Here is a 19,446-nt window from a genome sequence, read left to right as displayed (position 1 = left end):
GGTCTTTATGATATTACTGCTAAGTTTTAGTTCTTTAAAAATTTTAGTTTTTCTTTTTAATCAGCTTTGTTTGAGCTGTGGTTGTAGCTCAGTGGTAGATCACTTAGCTAGGATGCACAAGGCCCTGTGTTGGATGCCCAGCACCATAAAACAACAACATTTTATTTGTACATTGTTTATAAGCACCATAGCATATTGTTATTATTTTTGTTTGAATTGTCACGTATCTTTTAAAGAGATTCCAGTATTAAGAAAAAATGCATATATTTATTTATGTAATTATCATTTCTACTACTCTTTATTCCTTTCGGTTAAAATCAGGCTTCTATTTGGTATCATCTTCCTTCAGTCTAAAAGGCATTGTGTTTGGATATATATATATATATATATATATAAGGAATTCTTTCAACTTTTGAAACAATCTGGTTTTTGGGGGGGTACTGGGATCAAACTCAGGACCTTGTGCAGCGCCACTGAGCTAAATCCTCAGCACACACCCCTCCCCTTTTTGGACAGGTTTCTCTCTCTCTCTCTCTCTCTCTCTCTCTCTCTCTCATATTACATGAAAGATGTCCCAGTGTCTTCTTGTTTGCATTGTTCTAGACGAGAAATCTGTCATCTTTACTTTTTTCCCCTTTGGGTTTAACACTTCCCTGACCCTTGCTGCTTTTTAACCCTCTAATTTATTACTGATATTGATCAATGTTATTATGATGTGCCTTAGTGTTTTCTTCTTCACATTTTTGGTGCTTGGAGTTCTTAGAGCTGTGAGTTTATAGTTTTTATTATATATGGAATGTTTTCAGTCATATTTCCTTGAATTTGTTTTCTGACCCCTTTAGGCCGCTTGAGATTGTCTCATAGCTCACTGATGTCTTTTTCTTTCAAATTCTTTTTTCATTTATTTTGCAGTGCCTTCAATCCACTGTTTTCTTTTTTGTTTTAAACTCCATTCAGTGTATTTTTTACTTTTCTGGGTGCTAGATATTTTTATTACTATAAATCATCTTGAGGTTTATTGTGGAAGCCAATTATGGGTAACAAGTATGGTGCTTTCAAATCTTGCTCTTAAAATTTGTCAGGTGAGTATAGAATAGTGCTTAGACTGTATGACAGTGGTTCTTCACCAACAACAGTTTTGCCCCTGAGGGACATTTGGTAATGTCCAATGACATTTTTTTATTGTGATTCCTGCACTGTTGCTGTGGTAGATAACAGGACAGGAGATATTGCTGAGCATCTTACAATGCATGGGACAGCATCTCATAACAAAAAATTTCCATTTCAAAGTACTAGTAGAAAAAAAAAATAAAATCAGGCATGGTGACTCACGCCTGTGATCCCAGGATTGCCTGTGATCCAGGAGTACAAGGCCAGCCTGGGCTACATAGTGAGGTGAAGGCCATCCTGAACTGAACTGTGAGATCTTGTCTCCAAAAAAAAAAAAATTTTTAAGTAAAAACAACATTAAGAAATTTTTGTTTATAACTAAATTCTCCCTAGCACTGAGTCAGTACTTTCCAAATACTCTGTGCAATTCCTGACACAAACAGTTGTTGTGCTCTAGGTAGCAGAAACAAGCAGTACCCCCCAAATGTAGAAGGAATGATCCAAAAATACAGTGAATTTTTTTTAAGTAGTAGGATAATAGCTACCAAATTCTCCTGCATCCACCTTTCATTCTGTTCTTTGTCCCCTGTTGATACTTAAATTTAGAATTTTGTTACAGTAAAAGACACATTACCATTAATCCCCTGAAGTATTCCCCTTTGCTACAGACATACTTATCCAATTCTTCTTTCCACTTGCTGAGCCAGTTCTGGAAGTCCTCTTTCGTGAGTGTCTATGAGGTGTGATCAAAATTCAGTGAATGCCCTTACCAAGGGCCATACAGTGGAAATGCAGGATTGTAAAAATATTGTGGTGTGGCCTCATCCACTTTATTCTCCAAATCTGGCATTGTGTGAATTCTAGCTCTTACACAAAGTCAAAATGACCTTGAAAAGTAAATATTTTGAAGGATTCAGGACATCTAAGTAGCCACAACAGCGCAGCTAAAGATATTAACAAAATAGAACTTCCAGAACTGCTTCAGAAAGTGGCAAGATCAATGGGATAAGTATGGGTGTTTGAAGAGAGAGGGAATTTTTTGAGAGGGATTAATGGCAATGTGTCTTTTGCTATAATAATTTTAAAAATTTAAGGGCTGGGGATTTAGCTCAGTGGTTCCGCCACCTGCCTTGTAAGCGCAAGGACCCGAGTTTGATCCCCGGTACCAAAAATAAATTTTTTTTTAATTTAAACATTCTTTGTATTTTTTTATTATTACACCTCATATATGTGCCCCACGTACTATTCCCTCCAATCTTCATTCCTTTTGGATGCTTCTTTCCTCAACTGGTGAATCCTAGAGGACCCCCTCCACACTTCTAGATATGTCTGTCAAACTTTGTTTTCTCTACTATTCTGTCCTATGAAGTCAAACCTGTCCTGGCTATCAGCTCTGTTTCTTAACTCTGGACTCCACTGCAGTTCTCTCTCCTTGTGCCAGGGTCTGGAAACTTTGGAGGCAATGAACTGCTGTCATCATGGGGCTCACCTCTGAGAGATTGTCTCTCCTTTCACAGAGATGGGTGTTTTTTATTCTTGGCATCCAGCATCTTTAAAACCATTTTTTTGTGCTTTCTGCTTTTGTTGTCACTGTTTTTGGGAAGTAAGGTAAATTAAGTCTGTTTCTCCACTGTCTTCTGCTTTTTGTTGTTTTTAAGAGGAAGTCTGTTAATTCTTAACATTGATCTTCCTTATCAATGCCCCTCCCCAGCTCCCTCTCCCTTTTATCACTGGCTACAAGCAATTTTTTGTGTGATATACCCTGGTATATGTTTTGTGTTTCTTGTGGTTGGGATTTGTTAAGATTCTCTAATTTCTTCTTTAATCCACTATTGGGGATTATAATTAATATTAAGCCATTTGAAGTTGACCATTTGGTCATTGCTGCTTGTTTTAATTTTTTTCCTTTTTTCTCTTTCACTCTTCGTATTATCTATCACTGTGAAGTTTAGTAACTGTTTCTTTTACAAGGCCTAACCTGCCATCAATCCCATCCAGTATTGTGTTTTTCCTCCCATGTCATAATTTTCATCTCTGGGAGTTTGATTTGGATGTTTTTAATCCTGTCTTGTCTCTACTTTACATGCTTAATGTGGTGCTTTGCCACTTCTCATTTGTAGAATATACTTATACCAGTTGTTTCAGTGTCCTTCTCTATGAGTTTTATCGCCTGGAAACTCTCATCAGGGACTAAATGTGAATAATTGCAGGGCTCACATTATTTTATCCCTTCTTTGATTATTGTCCAGAGTCTGAAAACTCTTGTTTCCTTTGATTTGTTCATTGTTATAGTTACTTAAGATGTGCATATAAATGCATCATCTGTTGCTAGAGTGGAAACCCCTGAGTTGATTTGATTTTTCCCCCTTTTTAGGTGATTCACTTTTTCTACAAGATTGCCCAATCAGTTTTTTCTTTGAATTTGAACCTGTTAATAACGGCGATTCATCTCTAGGTACAGTCTCTACTGAATTTTCCTAGAACTTGGTATACATTTTAAACTGCAGATTTAGTTTTCTGTTAACATAGTTAATTTTTTACTGGCCTCAAATTTTATTTCTCCTTTTCTTGATCTGTTTCTAAAACCATCACTAATACATTACAGGAAATATCCCAGTGGAAAAAAATCATAAATTATGATGAGAAATTTTCAATTTGTCTGGATATTGATTCAATCTTTAAAACTCCCCAAAATATTTTTCTAGATTCTGTACAATTCTTTAGCTTCCACATTGTCATTTAAAATTAATTCTCAAAGCTCTCAGTTAAGATATACTCATCTATATGCAGTAACTAAAGTAATTTTTTGTAGTTTTTTGACTGCACCATGAGTACAGTAGGATTTTTTTTGTAGAAATCTATATATTCTTTCTAATAACATTTTTATGGGAAAAATTTTCCAAGTTTCAAATATAGTATAAAGAACTAATCAACTTAGACGTGTAGGCTTATTATAAGGAAAGTTTTAAACTTTAGACATTAAAAAGATATTTAACATACAGATTTAACAAAAGATTTGAGTACCTTGTGGCATAATATTACATAAACAAAGTCTCCAGATGTGTACTGTTTTCACTGATTGAAAATTAAGAACTGTACTGTAAGTGAAATAATAAATTGATTCTTGTCAGTAATTGTGTGAAAATATGAGACTTGGCAGTTTGAGTTTTTCTTTGACATTGATGCCTATGTCTTTCTTTTTGTAATTTTTCCAATTCCTGTGACACACTACAGGTCTTTTTTTCCCTGTCTGCATTTATTTTATAAATCAGATTTGACCACTTTTACCCATTTTCAGACTAGAATTTTCCCATTTGCAGGAATGTGGCTTTTGTGAGGGTAGGATTTTCAAGGGTAACTAATGTTTGCTTGTAGATTAAAGAGAGTATGATTATAGGCCAGTGGAGGAAACATGGTTTGGAGAAGTGTACAACTGTAGAGTGATGGAATAAAACTCATACTTGAAAAGAAATAGAATTTTTTTGTATATAAGGGACAAGTGGTAATCATTAACAAATGTTTAGGTTTTATATCTCGTACATTGCTTGGCCTAGTTAGATTTTTCTATTAAAAGTCATACCTATGCCATGAGAATAACTTATCTTAGGAAAACATTTATTTAGACTCACTCTCAGTTACAATCAAATTCCCCTGCCTTCTTTTTTTTTTTTTTTTTGGCTGTGTTAGAGGTTAAACCCAGGGCCTAGCACGTACTAAGCAAGTACTGTACCAACAAATACAATTAAATGTCTTTGTCAGTAATCTGGAAATAATAACTGAAGTCCTCAAGATGAGATAGTGTTATAAATTGTAAGAAATCATATATTTGAAGTCAATATTGAATGTCAGTATTGAATAATACATCAGAATGAACATATAATAAAACATATAATTGTTATTTTCTTAGTATTTGGCTATCTTATGGCAATATTTATGAAAATATGTGTTTACTCTCAAACATAATTATAAATTTTTAAATATCACTTTGCTAACGCTCAAGATTTAGAATATGTCCTGTACTTACATAATTTAAAAATATGAGAAAAGTTCTAGTGAAAGTAAATGGATTTATATTATAATGGTAACCCGAGAGACAATGAAGTAATATTTAAAAAGAGATAAATATTAACGTTAACATGTTTTTGAAATTTGCTACCCTTCCTACCCCCAAAATTTGAATATATAAAAGTTTTACTAATTCATAGACAGTTAAACTTATTACCTTAAGCCTTATTAGAACATGGAAAATGCCTTCATAATATCAGCTTTCCAAGGCTATACTATTATAATAAATACACTTTAACAGAGAAAGTGAACTAATGGGTCTTTTTTTTTAATTGAAGCTATTCTGTGAATCATGATTGATTAAATAATAAGTCACAGTACTTTATAAAACATTTAAATAGAGTTCAAGGCACTTTTGGAATTTAGTAATTAATCTTTATAATATTCTTTTGAGATTATTAGTTAAAGAGATGGGATGGTTGAACTACGGCTGGTCTCTTATTTTATCATTGTTACAATTGCAGTTTTTGAGCTTTTATGTATTAATATTCCGATTATATTGGCCAAATCAGTGATCACCACATGGCTTTATTCCTGCATTTTTAGCCCCAGGTTTTTAACTATCCTATTCTGGACTGCTTCATTGACTTGATTAGGGATTAACTGTGTATTGTTAAGCTTTTATTTGAAAATGTCCTTGTGGGTGACCTTAAGGTGTATTACATTTAAAATTTCAAAGAATAAAATTAAGTATGTGGGGTTGTTTGTTCTATCTGGAGCTTTTCATGTCGATGTATAATTCCTGACACTTAATACATGTGAATCTTTGTCATACCAGGGTTTAGAATTTTCTGTCCCAGTTTGACATCTCCTCAAGGAAAGCCCCAAACTATGTGGTTTAACATGAATGTAACATACATAGAATACAATAAAGAATGTTAATTACTTCACTTCTTAAGCATTAGCATTAAAGTTCAGTTTTGGATTTTTTTCATTTTCCTAATGTTCAGTGAGTTATACAAATGATTTACTGTTGGTTCTTCCTTCCTAGGAATACTCTTTCATTTTTACTAGAAAAAATTGTAAACATTATTATACAAGTTAGGGTTAGGAGTTATATTTGTATTTATTTCCAGTTTCTCTACAAATTTTTTAGCAAGTTAAATTCTAAAAATATCCTTTTTTTTAGAGTAACATTTCATTGTTTTTTTAAATACTGGAGATTGAACCAGGGCCTCACACATATTAGGCAAATGTTCTGTCACTAAGCTACAGCTCCAGGCCACCCTTTTAAAAAATTTTTTATAAACATTTTTTTTCAAGTTGAGCAAATGTACTCATATTCCTGTATTTTAAAATATATTTTTGGCATCTATCAATAGTGGAGGGAGGAACCTTAGGATATTAATTGTATGTTTCCTTAAGCAGAATAGCAATCTTTACTTACTTACAAGAAGATTGGAGTGGTTATAGAAAGTTAGAGCCTAAACATAGAATAGAAACTTCTGTGTTTTGGCCTTGTGTCATAACAGACTCTTGGTATTTTATGTAAGATTGGTTAAAATGACAAGCTTTTTATACAGAGTCCCAAATGAATTAAGAAATTGTCTATTGAAATATTTCCACTTGTTTACTTTATGTATCTCAGACCAATCAGCCATTGCTAGAGCAAATGAACTACTAATTAAGCCTCTTTAATAAATGTGATTGAGAGGGGAAACTTATAAACATTGTAATGGCAGTGTACATTTTCCTATGCTAAGTTGTTTCATCTTTGAAATTGTGTGTAAATTGAATATTAAAAGTCAAGTATCTGCAGAAGTGTATCTATACTACATTTCTACTGAACGTATTATAAAACCTTTATAGTTTAATATGCTTTAACCCATATGTTCTGTTTTGCCTATCCTTTTGAATAAAGTTGAACTTAGTATTTTTAACAGTTTTATTGAGGTATATGCTTACCATGAAGTTCACCCACTTAAAATATACAGTTCAGTGGTTTTTGATATAGTTAGTGAATTCTGCAACCAGCACCAAAATCTAAATTTAGAACATTTTTGTTACTAGAAAATGAAATATTGTAACCATTAGCCATATTTCTGCATCCCATCTGGAGTTAATCTTATATTCACATCTCTCAGAATAGTTTCAGTAATATCCAGGTATTGTGGCTATAAGCTACACATTTGTTACTAATTAGACAAACAATTCATGTATGCCTTTATTTGTTGACATATATAATTGTTATAAGTCTGTTTTGATCTCTTGCTTTTGCCTATTCATGGTAGGTGGTTTAGTTTTGCTTGGTTTGGTTTGGTTTGGTTTGGTTTGGTTAGGTTATGTTAGGTTATACTGGAGATTGAACACAGGGCTACATCCCAGCCCTTTTTATTTTGAGACAGAATCTCATTAAGATGCCCAAGGTGACCACAAACTTCCAATCCTCCTGCCTCAGTCTCTTGAGGCTCTGGAATTATTAATGTGTACTACCATGCTCACTTAATAGCATGGTTTTTAAAAGAAAATCTTTAAAGTTTTTATTCTCATTTATTTCATCTGTATATAAGGCTGCCATATATTGGGGTCAGTTCTTTGAAATATCACTTCATTTTGTTCAGATTTGAGTGGAAATCTGTTAATTTTTTAATAATATTTGGGCTGGACATGGTGACATATGCCTGTAATTACATCACTCTTAGAGGCGTCAGCAGGAAGGCCACAAATTGAAGCCTAGACTGTGCAACTTAATGACTTTTGAGATCCTATCTCAAAACAAAAAATTTTTCAAAAGGCTGGGGATGTAGCTCAGTGAAAAGGCCCTAGATTAAATGCTCAGTATATGTATATTCATGTGGAATGGAAAAATGAAAAAAACAGCCTGTTTCTTTTAGTGCTTATCCAAGAAGGCAAGCTTTTTCATGAGAATATATATCCTGTTACTCATTGCCAGTATGGATTTCTCATCTATATAAATAGGGATCTCTTGATCCTAATATATAAATCAATCATGTATTTTCTTTCTACTCCTTGGTAATAACTTGTTGAAGTTCCAGATTTCTAGACCATATTTATTTTACCTTTTTCACTAATATTATGCTAATACAATTAGGGGTACTAGCAAATCCAGGGTATTTGAAGATGTCCTGAAAGATAGATTGCTGCTTTTCTAAATTGTATTCCTGTTATCCTCTATACAGATTCCTGGGACAAGTGTTTCTTTAAATTGTGATAAACCCTTGGATTCTTTCTTCTGTGACTCTCTCCTGTCTTCTCCTATAACACCTTCACCCTAGACATCTAAAACCTGCCCAATTTCCCATTCTTGTTCAGCTCAGCTGCCCTGACTGATACTCAATTTGTGTATTTATCTTTCAGAGTATTTTTGTTTTCATTCTATAAAGTAAGATCATCTTGTTTTATTATTGTTACATTTAAGGGACACAACGGAAACTAACAAAATATTAAATGTAGAAGACTCACCACATTTTTAAAATCTTTTCCAGAATGATACACATACAATAAACAAGAAATATTTGTTCCATCATTTATCACTGAAAAATAATTTTTCACAAACAAGTACCTTCTTCTAAGTTTAACACTTAGTTTAACAGTTATAATGAATTGAATCTTCAAGATATTTTACCTATGAATGTGGACTAACATTTCTCAGGTAGAACAATAAGGTTAGTATTATGGTTGTTAATGTTTGCTGAGCTTTGAACCCTATTTCTAAAATATGATTGTGAATATAATCTTGCTTTCTTGAATCAACCAATAATTTTTTTATAAAAACATATTAAAGTGAGGAATCGGACTCAATGATAAAATTCTGTGATTTTATACATGCAGTAAGCAAAATTCATTGAAATTTTTCAGATATCTTTTGTTTACTTTTAAAAATATGTGTATATTTTAACTAACTGAATATAACCAAAGACTTTTTTTTAGTGTTTATGTTCCTCTGTAGATGGTCATTCTGTTTTTACTTCAGTCTGTCAGGTGGTGGTTGTGGTATTTTAAAATAGATCATACTATTTTCCCATCCTCAGATGAGCTGAATTGAGACTGTACTTTGTAAGAAGTTTGTTACACAGTATGTAGACATTGGTAAGAATCAGAATGTCCACTGGCTTATTAGTTTCACAGATGCTTCCATAATACTTAGTGTACTCTTGGGTATATTAAATTATCATATCCTGACAGCAATCCTGAAACATGCCAGTCTTATAATGCCATATTCTGATAACTAAGGCAAGGCATCAGTGAACCATATCTGACATGCCATGTTAATTTCCATAACTATCATTTCTGGGGGTGGTAGTATTTCTAAGACATGAAAAATTTCAATAAACCTGCTCAATAAAAAAATAACAAAATATCTTACCTTATCACTAGATTTGCATTCATTAGGCCTAATTTCCTTCATTCCCACTTGAATCATTTAAAAAAATACAATAAGCATTTTTCCCTTATCATGGATTATTAAATACTTAAGTGTACAATATATCAAAACAATATTTCGAATGACTGTTTTCTTAGTACCTGGAGTTCATATTGGGAAGGACAACCTCTCTTTTCCTTCTCATACCGTATTTATATATACAAATGATTTCTGCCTTAAGTAGTAAAGACACAGCTGACAGATACATAGGTTAATTTGCTTTCTTAAATTGCAGCAAACTGTTCTGTGATTCTTTTGTGTGTTTGGGGCTATTTTTTAGAGAAAGAATTTGTTAAGCAACATTTTAGGGACATTGGCCTTTTGGACTCTTTCCTAAATAAACTTAAACAGAAACTTGTACAGCCAAAATTAAAATATTTCTTTGTGAATTCTCACCTTCAAATTATTAATAATTGAAGGAACACCTTTTAAAATCCTATATCCCCCTCCCCCAACCCAGCTTTTAGAATGTAGATAAACTTCCCAGCTCAGTAATTAACTGAGCTCAGTCATTGCACCCTGTGTCATGTGATTTTTTTTTCCAGTGGAATACATTATTAGAGCACTTACACAGCCAGTCTAGCTGCAGCAGCGCAGGCGGCAACAGCAGTGCCATTTTTCACAAAGAAAATGTTGAACGGGAGCCAAATGTTTGGTGGCAGTCTGTTGCTAGGAAATCAAGGTCCTGAGGCGATTAATGACAAAGCAAGCAATAACAAGAAGGCAGAATTACAGATTTAAAAGAGAAAAAAGTGGTTGGTGTTATAATTACCCAAAGAAATCCGCACTCATTAAATTGGCTGTTTTTATGATTGACTTTAATTGGAGGTTAGCTCAGATATTTAGCTCCTTTCCCACCCCTTTAAACACACACAGGCACATAATCTGTAGAACTGCAGACTTGTTTTTCTAAGCATTGAGAGGAGCTTGCCCTGTAATTTGATCCCCACTGACAGATGCATTTTCTATGCTGCCATTTTGAATTAACCTATTGTAGAACAATTTTCTTCAGCCCTGTTGAATAAAACATCCAGTCTGATTACCTCCGATGGATTTGATAGAGTAAAAGAATGTACTTCTCATTGAAGTCGATTGTTTGCATGGACTCTACCAATTTTGAACTCTGCCAATAAGCACAATCATTTATAATACAATTTCAAAGAAATTTGTTGGAAGAAGGTAATGAGAGTTACCCTTTTATAGTTAGTGTTTGGTGCCCTACACCAAAATAATATTATTTTTATATGACAATGTTCTGTTTCCAGTGAAGATTTTCATATGAGTTTGAGAAGAAAAATCTGAATCTTCATTTAGACATATTTTTACGAGTGGAATTTTGTATTTTACACACTAATTTGACCATTCTTCCTCCCCATTAGCAGTATATTAATTATAGGACTCAGTATTACTCAAAGCACTGGATTGCAAAAATATTTTTAGTGTATAAAGTATTCCACATCAGCATATTTAATGTGATCTTAAGATTGGCATGTTTCAGTCTTTGTGGTATTACATTTTAAAATCCTTTAAATTTTCTTGAGTTTGATAAATCATATTAGTAGAACAGCGTCAATCAGTTTTTCAGATCCAATACTAGAAGAAGTATCACAGCTTATTTACCTTTCAGAAGCTTTAAGAATAAAGTTACATGATGCCTCTGCTCTCCAGATTTCTAATCAAACCCTGGAACAAAAGAGCCAACCACATTCTGTCTGACAATACACACACTGCTAATCAGATGCCAATGCCAAGCTGTCTGCTTTGTTAAATACTTAGCTTCCTAGAGGCAGGAAGACAGCTGTTGTAAGTATGATGAAATTTGGTAGTTCAATCTATTTTTTTGCTACTCTTGGGCTACCGAGTTACTGTTAATTTAGACCACCTCAATTGCTACACTTTAGGGAGTTTTTAAAAGAGTTTGTAATTAAAATGATAAAACATCGTTATTATATAGAGGACCTTCTGTAAGTTTTACATTTGGCAGATACCTACTGAGATAACCCCATCATGTAATTTACAGTGATGTAATGGTTGTAATTGCATCGGAGAGGGGGAACCATAGGAGGCAAGTGCTTCCATTAGAAGAGTTTTGAAATCTGCTTCTAATTCATTTAAATCTACTGTATCCCAAAATTGCCTACATATAATTGACTGTAGTGCCATAAACCTTAAGATACTATCTGAGTGTTTTATAAAGTTATCAACCCAGACACTACCACCAGGGGGAGGAAGCTAAAAACTTAGAATCCTTAACTTAAAGTGCTAGCAAGTGGATTGTACTGCTTTTGACCTACATAATCACCAACCCCAAATTGACACTGCCGTTTGAGACATGATTCTGTAGACTTGACAGAAGTTATTTATGTAAATAAAATAGAAACTTCCATACTATGGTGATTTTCAGTGAGATTTTATCAGGAGAACAAATAAGCAACCTGAAGATTTTTATTATTTTTCCCTTCTCAGTCTACTTGATAAAATATCATTCTGCTTTAGGTCTGTTAAACTGGGTAGCTATCATAGCATATCTCTTATGACTTAATGATTGGGTTGGTTGTAGCCCAGCCTGCATGAGGCCCTGGATTCAATTTGTATCACTGACCTCCTGCAAAGGTATTTTTTTTAAAAACACCAAAATTCTAATGATCACATAATTGATAGAGCAAATTGAAGTCTCTAAGTTAGTTTTCTACTTTGGTTGGTTTTGTTTTGTTGCTTAATTTGGTCTTTGTCACTTCACTATAGTTTTGCTTTTAATAATTCTTGTTTGTTTGTTTTTTGAGACAGGGTCTTGCTATGTAGCCCAGGCTGGCTTTGAACTCACAGTGAACTTCCTGCCTCAGCCTCCTGAGTGCTAGGATTCCAGGCATACACCACCATACCCAGCTCAGTATTTCTCGAGAAAACAATTAAAAATTCAATCCCAGTCATCTTTGTAAGCACAGTTTGCAAATTCCTATTTTGGAAATTATTTTATAAATGCAGAAAGTAGGTACTTGCAGCTAGAGCCCATCTCTTGAGCACAAACAACATCAAAGTTGTTCTCAGTCTTTTTGGGGGGGGGGTAATCAGGGATCGAACTCAGGACCTTGTGCTTGTGAGGCAGGCAATGTGCTACTGAGCTAAATCCCCAGACCGCTATCTTTCATTTTGCAAAATAACACCATGGATACCTAAGTGACTGTACCTGTAACCTTATTGGATGTTCATGACTGTGGCCCACGTTGTATCCATGTGGGTTTCACCCTATAAAACTTCATTGTAAAGTGGGGTCTTTGGGATCCCTCCTGCCCCTCAGGAGCTTTCCTATCAATAAATATCCTCCTATTTAAAAAAGAAGAAAGAAAGAAATAACACCATGGAAAAGCTAATTAAAGAATTTAAGTCTTTTTTTCTTCAGTTTAGAACTGTAAACTAATAGATGATACACCCTTAATGGTAATAACTTTTCATATCTTTTTTTTTTCAGTGCTGGAGATAGAACCCAGGCCTGACATATGCTAGGCAAGCACTCTAGTGTTGAACTGTGTCTCCATTTGTTTGTTTGGTACCAGGGATCGAACTTGGGACCTTGCACTTTCGAGGCAGGCACCGGAACCACTGAGCTAAATCCTCGGCCCTTGTGTCTCCATTTTTAATTTTATTTTGAGATAGGGTCCATCCCACAGAGTTGCCCAGACTGTCCTCGATCTTAGGATCCTCCAGTCTCAGCCTCCTGAATAGATGGGATTACAAGCATTTGCACCCATGTTAGGCTATTGCTAATGATTTATAAACCATAACCTTCCCTACAGTTTAACTTTAAACAGTATCTCTTCTAATAATTTTAGGTTTTATTCTGTGAAGAATCACTTTTTAATTTTTGGCCACCAATTTTTAAAATCATTTTAGATAAGAAAATTATAAATGATGGGGAAGGAAACTGATTGACTTCAAAGAAGATACAGAGGGCAAATGCTGAAGTGATAGTACTGTTCTGTATGTAACTTCAGTGCTGAATATATGGTTCTCTGCTAAAGCCTACAGAACTACATCACAAGTTAACTTGAATGTATGCTTTATTTTTAAATATCGAGGATTTCAGGGTAGAGTACAGACTGTGACAGAATAAAACCTAAAGTGAACCTTATTATATGAACTAATTTTTTTTATTTTAAATTTTATTTTATTGGTACATTTTAGGTATAAAATATAATGACATTCATCATTGGAAATTTGCACATTTACATAATCTCTCTTGGTTCTTATTTTTTCCCCCTTCCCCTGCCCTCCCTTCAACTCCTCCATCCCTCCCTATTTACAAAGACTTTCCATTTTTTAATTTTCTCATATTAATTCCATTCCCTTCTTTCCCCTACCCCTCCAACTTCTCCTTCCCCTTTGCCCCTTTTCTTCCTATTTCATATTATCTATTATACCTTTTAGTCCTTATTTACACTTTCAGTTTCTCACACTAGAGAAACTATTCGGTATTTACATGTGTGTCCTATTTATTTCACTTAAGAGTATCGCCTCAATGTGCATCCATTTAGCAATAAATGTCTCTAATTTCTCTTTTTTATGGCTGAGTAGTACTCCATTTTATAAAAAGAACACATTTTCTTTATCCAGTCTCCAGTTGATGGGCATTTGGGCTATTTCCAAGTTTTAGCTATTACAAACTGTGCTGCTATGAACATGGGTGTGCATATATCACTGTGGTATCATGCTTTTAATTCTTTGAGGAGGATATGCAGCAGGAGAATAACTGGGTCAAATGGGACTTCCAGTCCTAGTTCTTTGAGATATCTCCATACTGATTTCCACAGTGTGTTGCACTAGTCTGCCTTCCCACCAAGAACTAATTTTTTAATAGATAGATAGATAAATAGGATTTGGAAACAATTACAGAGATGTGTCTAAACATGGGATAGTATACATACATTATTTCCTAGTTGTGTTCACTGAGAGGGCCTAGAAGTAAAGATACCCCAGTGACTACAAATAGTCAAACACTCAGATCTAGTATTGGAAATCCATTCTCCAGCAGAGCTCCTTGAAGAAATGGCTGGTTCTAGAGCTGGGACAGGAAAAATGAAGCAGTGTTTTGAGCCAGAAGTTAAGTTCTTTAAAAAGGACAAAGATGAGGAGTGTGCAGATGGGATTTGTAAGCTGACATAAAAGAGCTTCTACTGGCCAAAGCTGGAATAATATAAGCAACAAAATAAAACATGTAGCATTGGATTAAAGCAAAGTTATAAAATAAATACCAGCTTGTGGTGGTATCAATTGAATAAATAAGTAAACAATGAAGAGATAAATCTTTCTAACAGATATATTCCCAGTAATTTAAAATATCTCCATACTCCCAGCAGGTAGATCTTATTTCCATTCCTCTTGAGAATATCAGCCTGATTTAGTAACACACAACCAAATTGTTGAGCTTGGAGGTGGGAGTAATATAACTGTATTATTTTCAATGAAACCTGGCAAACAACTATGTTAACCAAGTTGTCAAGGTTAATAGCACCAGTGTGAAGCCATGTTGAAATGAGGAAGAAGAACATTTACCTCTCTGCTGTTCTCTCCCTAAACACATAACCTCAGTCTAGTCATGAGGAAGATATCAGACAAATCCAAAGTGATGGACAGTCTACAAAATACCTTTAGAATGCTCCTCACAAATGTCAGGGTCATGAAAAATGACAAAAGAGGAGACTACAGAGATAAGACACCTAAATATGGATACAGATTCCTGGATTGGAAAAGTTTGAATAGAAAAGGTTTTTATGCTAACATAAAAACTGGTGAAACCTGAATATGTGAGGCATTAATTTTAGTTAATAAAACTTTTATTTAAAAAAATAAATGACATCAGTCCCCCCCCATATATATATTTCCCCTCCCTTTGGGTTTCTATGTGGCCTTCATGATCCCATTCATTTCTCCACCCCCAATGTAACCATGTTTATTACCCCCATATTTTTCTCTATAGCTTAACCATATATGTATCACTTACCTGTTCTACCATATCTTTTAACCTCTTATAGTTTCCCTTGCTTTGTCATGCTGTGGGTAATTTATTTGTATCTATCTTCAGATGTTGCTAATTTATCTTCACAGTATTATTACTTTATTTAACTTTTCCATTTGGTTTTAAAAACCATTACTTCCATTTCTTTCTCTCAAATTGGTATCTCCATCACTTTGATAAACTCTTCTTTCTCATTTTACAGTCATCTTTTATTTCTTTAAATGTATTAAGCATACTTTCTATTTGAGCCTAGCCTAATGTTTCAAATTTTACAGTTCTGGTTTTGCTGTCTGTTGTTTCTGCTGGCTCTTAACTCAAACTGCCTTATTTCCCTGTGTGTTAGCTCATATTCATTATTTGTGGTAATTTCTGAGGCTGAGATGAAGATATGTTTCCAATGAGAGTATTTGTGTTTGAATCTGCCAAAAGCCTGGGGACACTGTCAAACTGGGAACATATTCAAATAAATTTTGGGCTTAAAGTTTTGGGGGCTGCATAGGTAACATGAGTTCCAGATTCATGAACTTTCATGAGGGGGGCTTGTGGTTAAATTTTCAGGAAAGATATTTTTACCTCCACCAGCATCAAGTTTGAAACAGGATAATTGCCCTGCTCATTCATTCTTTGGGGGAGACATAATTCTCTTTTACTCTCACATTAAGCTTGTAGCTCTTTAGTGTTCCAATTTTATGTAGGATTATCTAATTAGACTCCCCATCTTCAGTATACCCTAGGGCTTCATCTCCTAAACCTTAGGTTAAGTAGTGTGCTGGTAAATATTTTAAAACTGGTACAGGGGGCCGGGTCTTGGTTTGTCATATTTTCCATTTTCACATTATGACTGATTTCAGGCTACCAATGTGGAGTTACTGAACGTGAAGTTGGGAGAAGATATGTACGGTTAGCTTTCTTGAGCCATCTCAGCACACCACTACCAGTTCTGTACATGAATATGAAGGCTGAAGCTCAATTCACAGGACTTGGCAGGGCCCCCAGAAGCAAAGACATTTGGGTGTTTGCTTACCATTCTGGAATTCCATTTTTACTTTGTTTTACCCTTCTGAATATTCTGTATCTACCTGGCACTATAGTTCAAAAATGTATTCCTTTGTTTTCTTTTTATTTTAATCCTGCATTCACTGTTTTCAGCAACAGAGCTATGTCAGCTCTACTACCATAAGTAGAAGTCCTTCTTGTTTGTGAATGGAATTTATTTTTATTTTTTTGAGAAATAAAATTACTGAGTATTAAAATCACTCATAATCTCCATCACACATACTTATTATTATGTGTGTGTGTGTGAGTTCTTTTGAGTTATTATATAATTTATATCATGTCTACTATTTAATATGATTTTGTTCCTTACATTTAATGGAATGTTTGGTCATATTAAATATTCCTTTAAAACACCCCTGCGCAGTTAGCTGTGAGAGTAAACATAAAAATACGCAGAAATAGAAAAGAGAATAACCCAATAATCCAATCCTTATGTCACTTGAAAATGATTTTGCCATTGTTATTCATTGCATTATTAGTAATAGTGAAATATTGAGAACTGTATAACAGAGCTATCAGAATAATAAACAGGGAAACACAATGCAATGTAGTGTTTATGAAAACTATCTGTTGATAGTGATTTCCAGGAAATACTACATTTTTTTAAAGCTAAAAGGAGAATATATAGTACTACCTATCATGTAAGAAAAAGGGAGAATAAACCAGGTATATGCATGAAGGATAACACAGAAACTAATAAAATTAAGTGTAAGAGGTAGATCTGATACAAGTATTAGTGACACTTGTTGGAGTATAATTTTTTTGTTTAGTTTCCAATTTTGAAAACATGTTTATTAAAAAAAAAAAGAAAACATGTTTGTGCCCTCTATAGTCAAAAAGATTAAAAAAAATAATACTGGTAGAATAGGGGGCCTCAAAGGGCAAGCAGTCTAAAACAGATGGATGCCATGTATGTAGATGGATTATATTGGAGGTATGTGTAAATGTATTGCTGTAGTTTGGATGCTGAACGTCACCTAAAGGTCCATCTATTAAAGCCTCATCCCCACAGTGGTATTATTGGGAAATGCTGTGGACCTCTGGGTAGGACCTCATGGGAGGTCCTTAGCTCATAAGGGTGTGCCTTTGAAGAGAACTGTGGGACTCAGGTTTCTTGGTTTTTGGTTTTTTGTGTTTTTTTCTGCTTCCTGGCTTCAGATGTGCACAGTTTGCCCTGCTGTGTGCTCACTGTCATTACAGTCAGTCACGCCTACCAGAGGCCCAAAGCAATGGGTCCATCTGCTGTAGCACTGGGACCTCCTGAACTATGAGCTGAATAAACCTTCTCTCTTGCAAGTTGATTATATCATGTATTTCATTACAGTGACCACTGACTAGTACATATATACACTTATGTGTATATACTGATGTACATGTGTGTGTATTTGTATATCTCTGTACACATAAATAAGCATTCATGTATTTCTTAGCTCTGTTGCTGAAAGTGCAAAGGAACAAAGTCACACAAGTAGTATTTAATGACACACTGAGTGCCATTTCCCACTGTGTTAGTTTCCTATGGCTACCATTACAATTTATTGCGAATTTGAAACAACAGAAATTTATTCTTTCACAGTTCAAGAGGCCAGAAACCCAAACTGAGTGTGTTGGCTGGGTTGGTTCCTTCTGGGAATTAGGAAGAGGGACAGAGAGATTCTGTTCATGCCTTTTCCCTAGCTTCTGGTGGTTGCCTAAAATCCTTGAAGTTCTTGGCTTTGTGGCTATATAACTCTGTCTGCCTCCGTTGCCACGTGGAATTCTCTGTAAATGTGTCCACATTTTTCTCTTCTTATCAGGATATATCATTAGATTAGGGGCTACCCTAATTCGTTGTCACTTCCTCTTAATTTGATTATGTCTATAAAGAATTTATTTCCCAAAAAATTCATATTCACAAATACCATGGATTAGGACTTGGACCTATGTCCTATGCAGACACATTTCAACTCCCTAAAGCCTACTAAAACCCAGGCTCCACAGTGAAATGACTGGCTCCACGTAGGGCAAAGTAGGTACAACATGAGCCTAGAAACCCAGATGTGGTTGCATATGCCTATAAACTGAGCACTGTGGGGGCTGAGGCAGGACAATTGCAAGTTCGAGCTCTGCTTGGGCTAGTGACTTAGTAAAACTCTGTCTCAATATAAAAAAGGGTCTGGGGGCCAGGGATTTAGCTCAGTGGTTTCGCTGCCTGCTGCACAAGCGCAAGGGCCTGAGTTCGATCCCCGGTACCAAAAAAAAAAAAAAAATGGGTCTGGGAATATAGCTCAGTGCAAAGCCATTGGGTTCAATCCCCAGTAGCAAGTAAATAGATACATGCATACATACATACAAACAAATAAAATAAGTTACAGATTTAGAAATAAGGGAATTTATGAGACCATGCTAATCATTCATGGATGAATGGATGGAAAAGAAAGACATTTTGCTTACAGTAGAATGCTGAAAGTTGACTGGCAAAAGTAGAAGCTGTGCTAGAATTGAGGAGAACAAAAAAGAGCTCATTATTAGACCAGATAAAATCATCAGTGGGTACAACACCTAAGAGGATGTGTTGATGAAGAACAGGGTATTTATATAGTCTTGCAACTGAATATGTGATGGCAGTTTGTTAACAGTGAAGTTATAACTTGCAGCAAACTATCCTGGTTCTTTAAGTTAATTCTGAGCAATTCATTATATGCCTGAAAAAGATGGTTAGAATTATTTGCAGATATTTGCAAATCCTTCAGTCAGGTGGTCTTATTACTATCATATTCATGTTTATAACAGAAGGGAAGAAAGATTAAAATATATCCATTCATTTTTTTCTATCAAG

General features: G+C 34.6%; 1 protein-coding gene across 5 annotated transcripts in view; it reads left to right on the top strand.

The window, feature by feature from the left end:
- Positions 1-19,446, top strand: part of Adk (adenosine kinase) — a 538,665-nt gene that overhangs the window by 263,198 nt on the left and 256,021 nt on the right. The gene's annotated exons all lie outside the window — the stretch shown is intronic.

Source organism: Heterocephalus glaber, unplaced genomic scaffold (genome assembly GCF_053883595.1).
Source record: "Heterocephalus glaber isolate CG9 unplaced genomic scaffold, H.glaber_assembly_v1.0 deba00001497, whole genome shotgun sequence".
Taxonomy (NCBI): Eukaryota; Metazoa; Chordata; class Mammalia; order Rodentia; family Bathyergidae; genus Heterocephalus; species Heterocephalus glaber.
The sequence above is the reverse complement of the archived record's forward strand: the minus strand, read 5'-3'. Positions and strand labels throughout refer to the sequence as shown.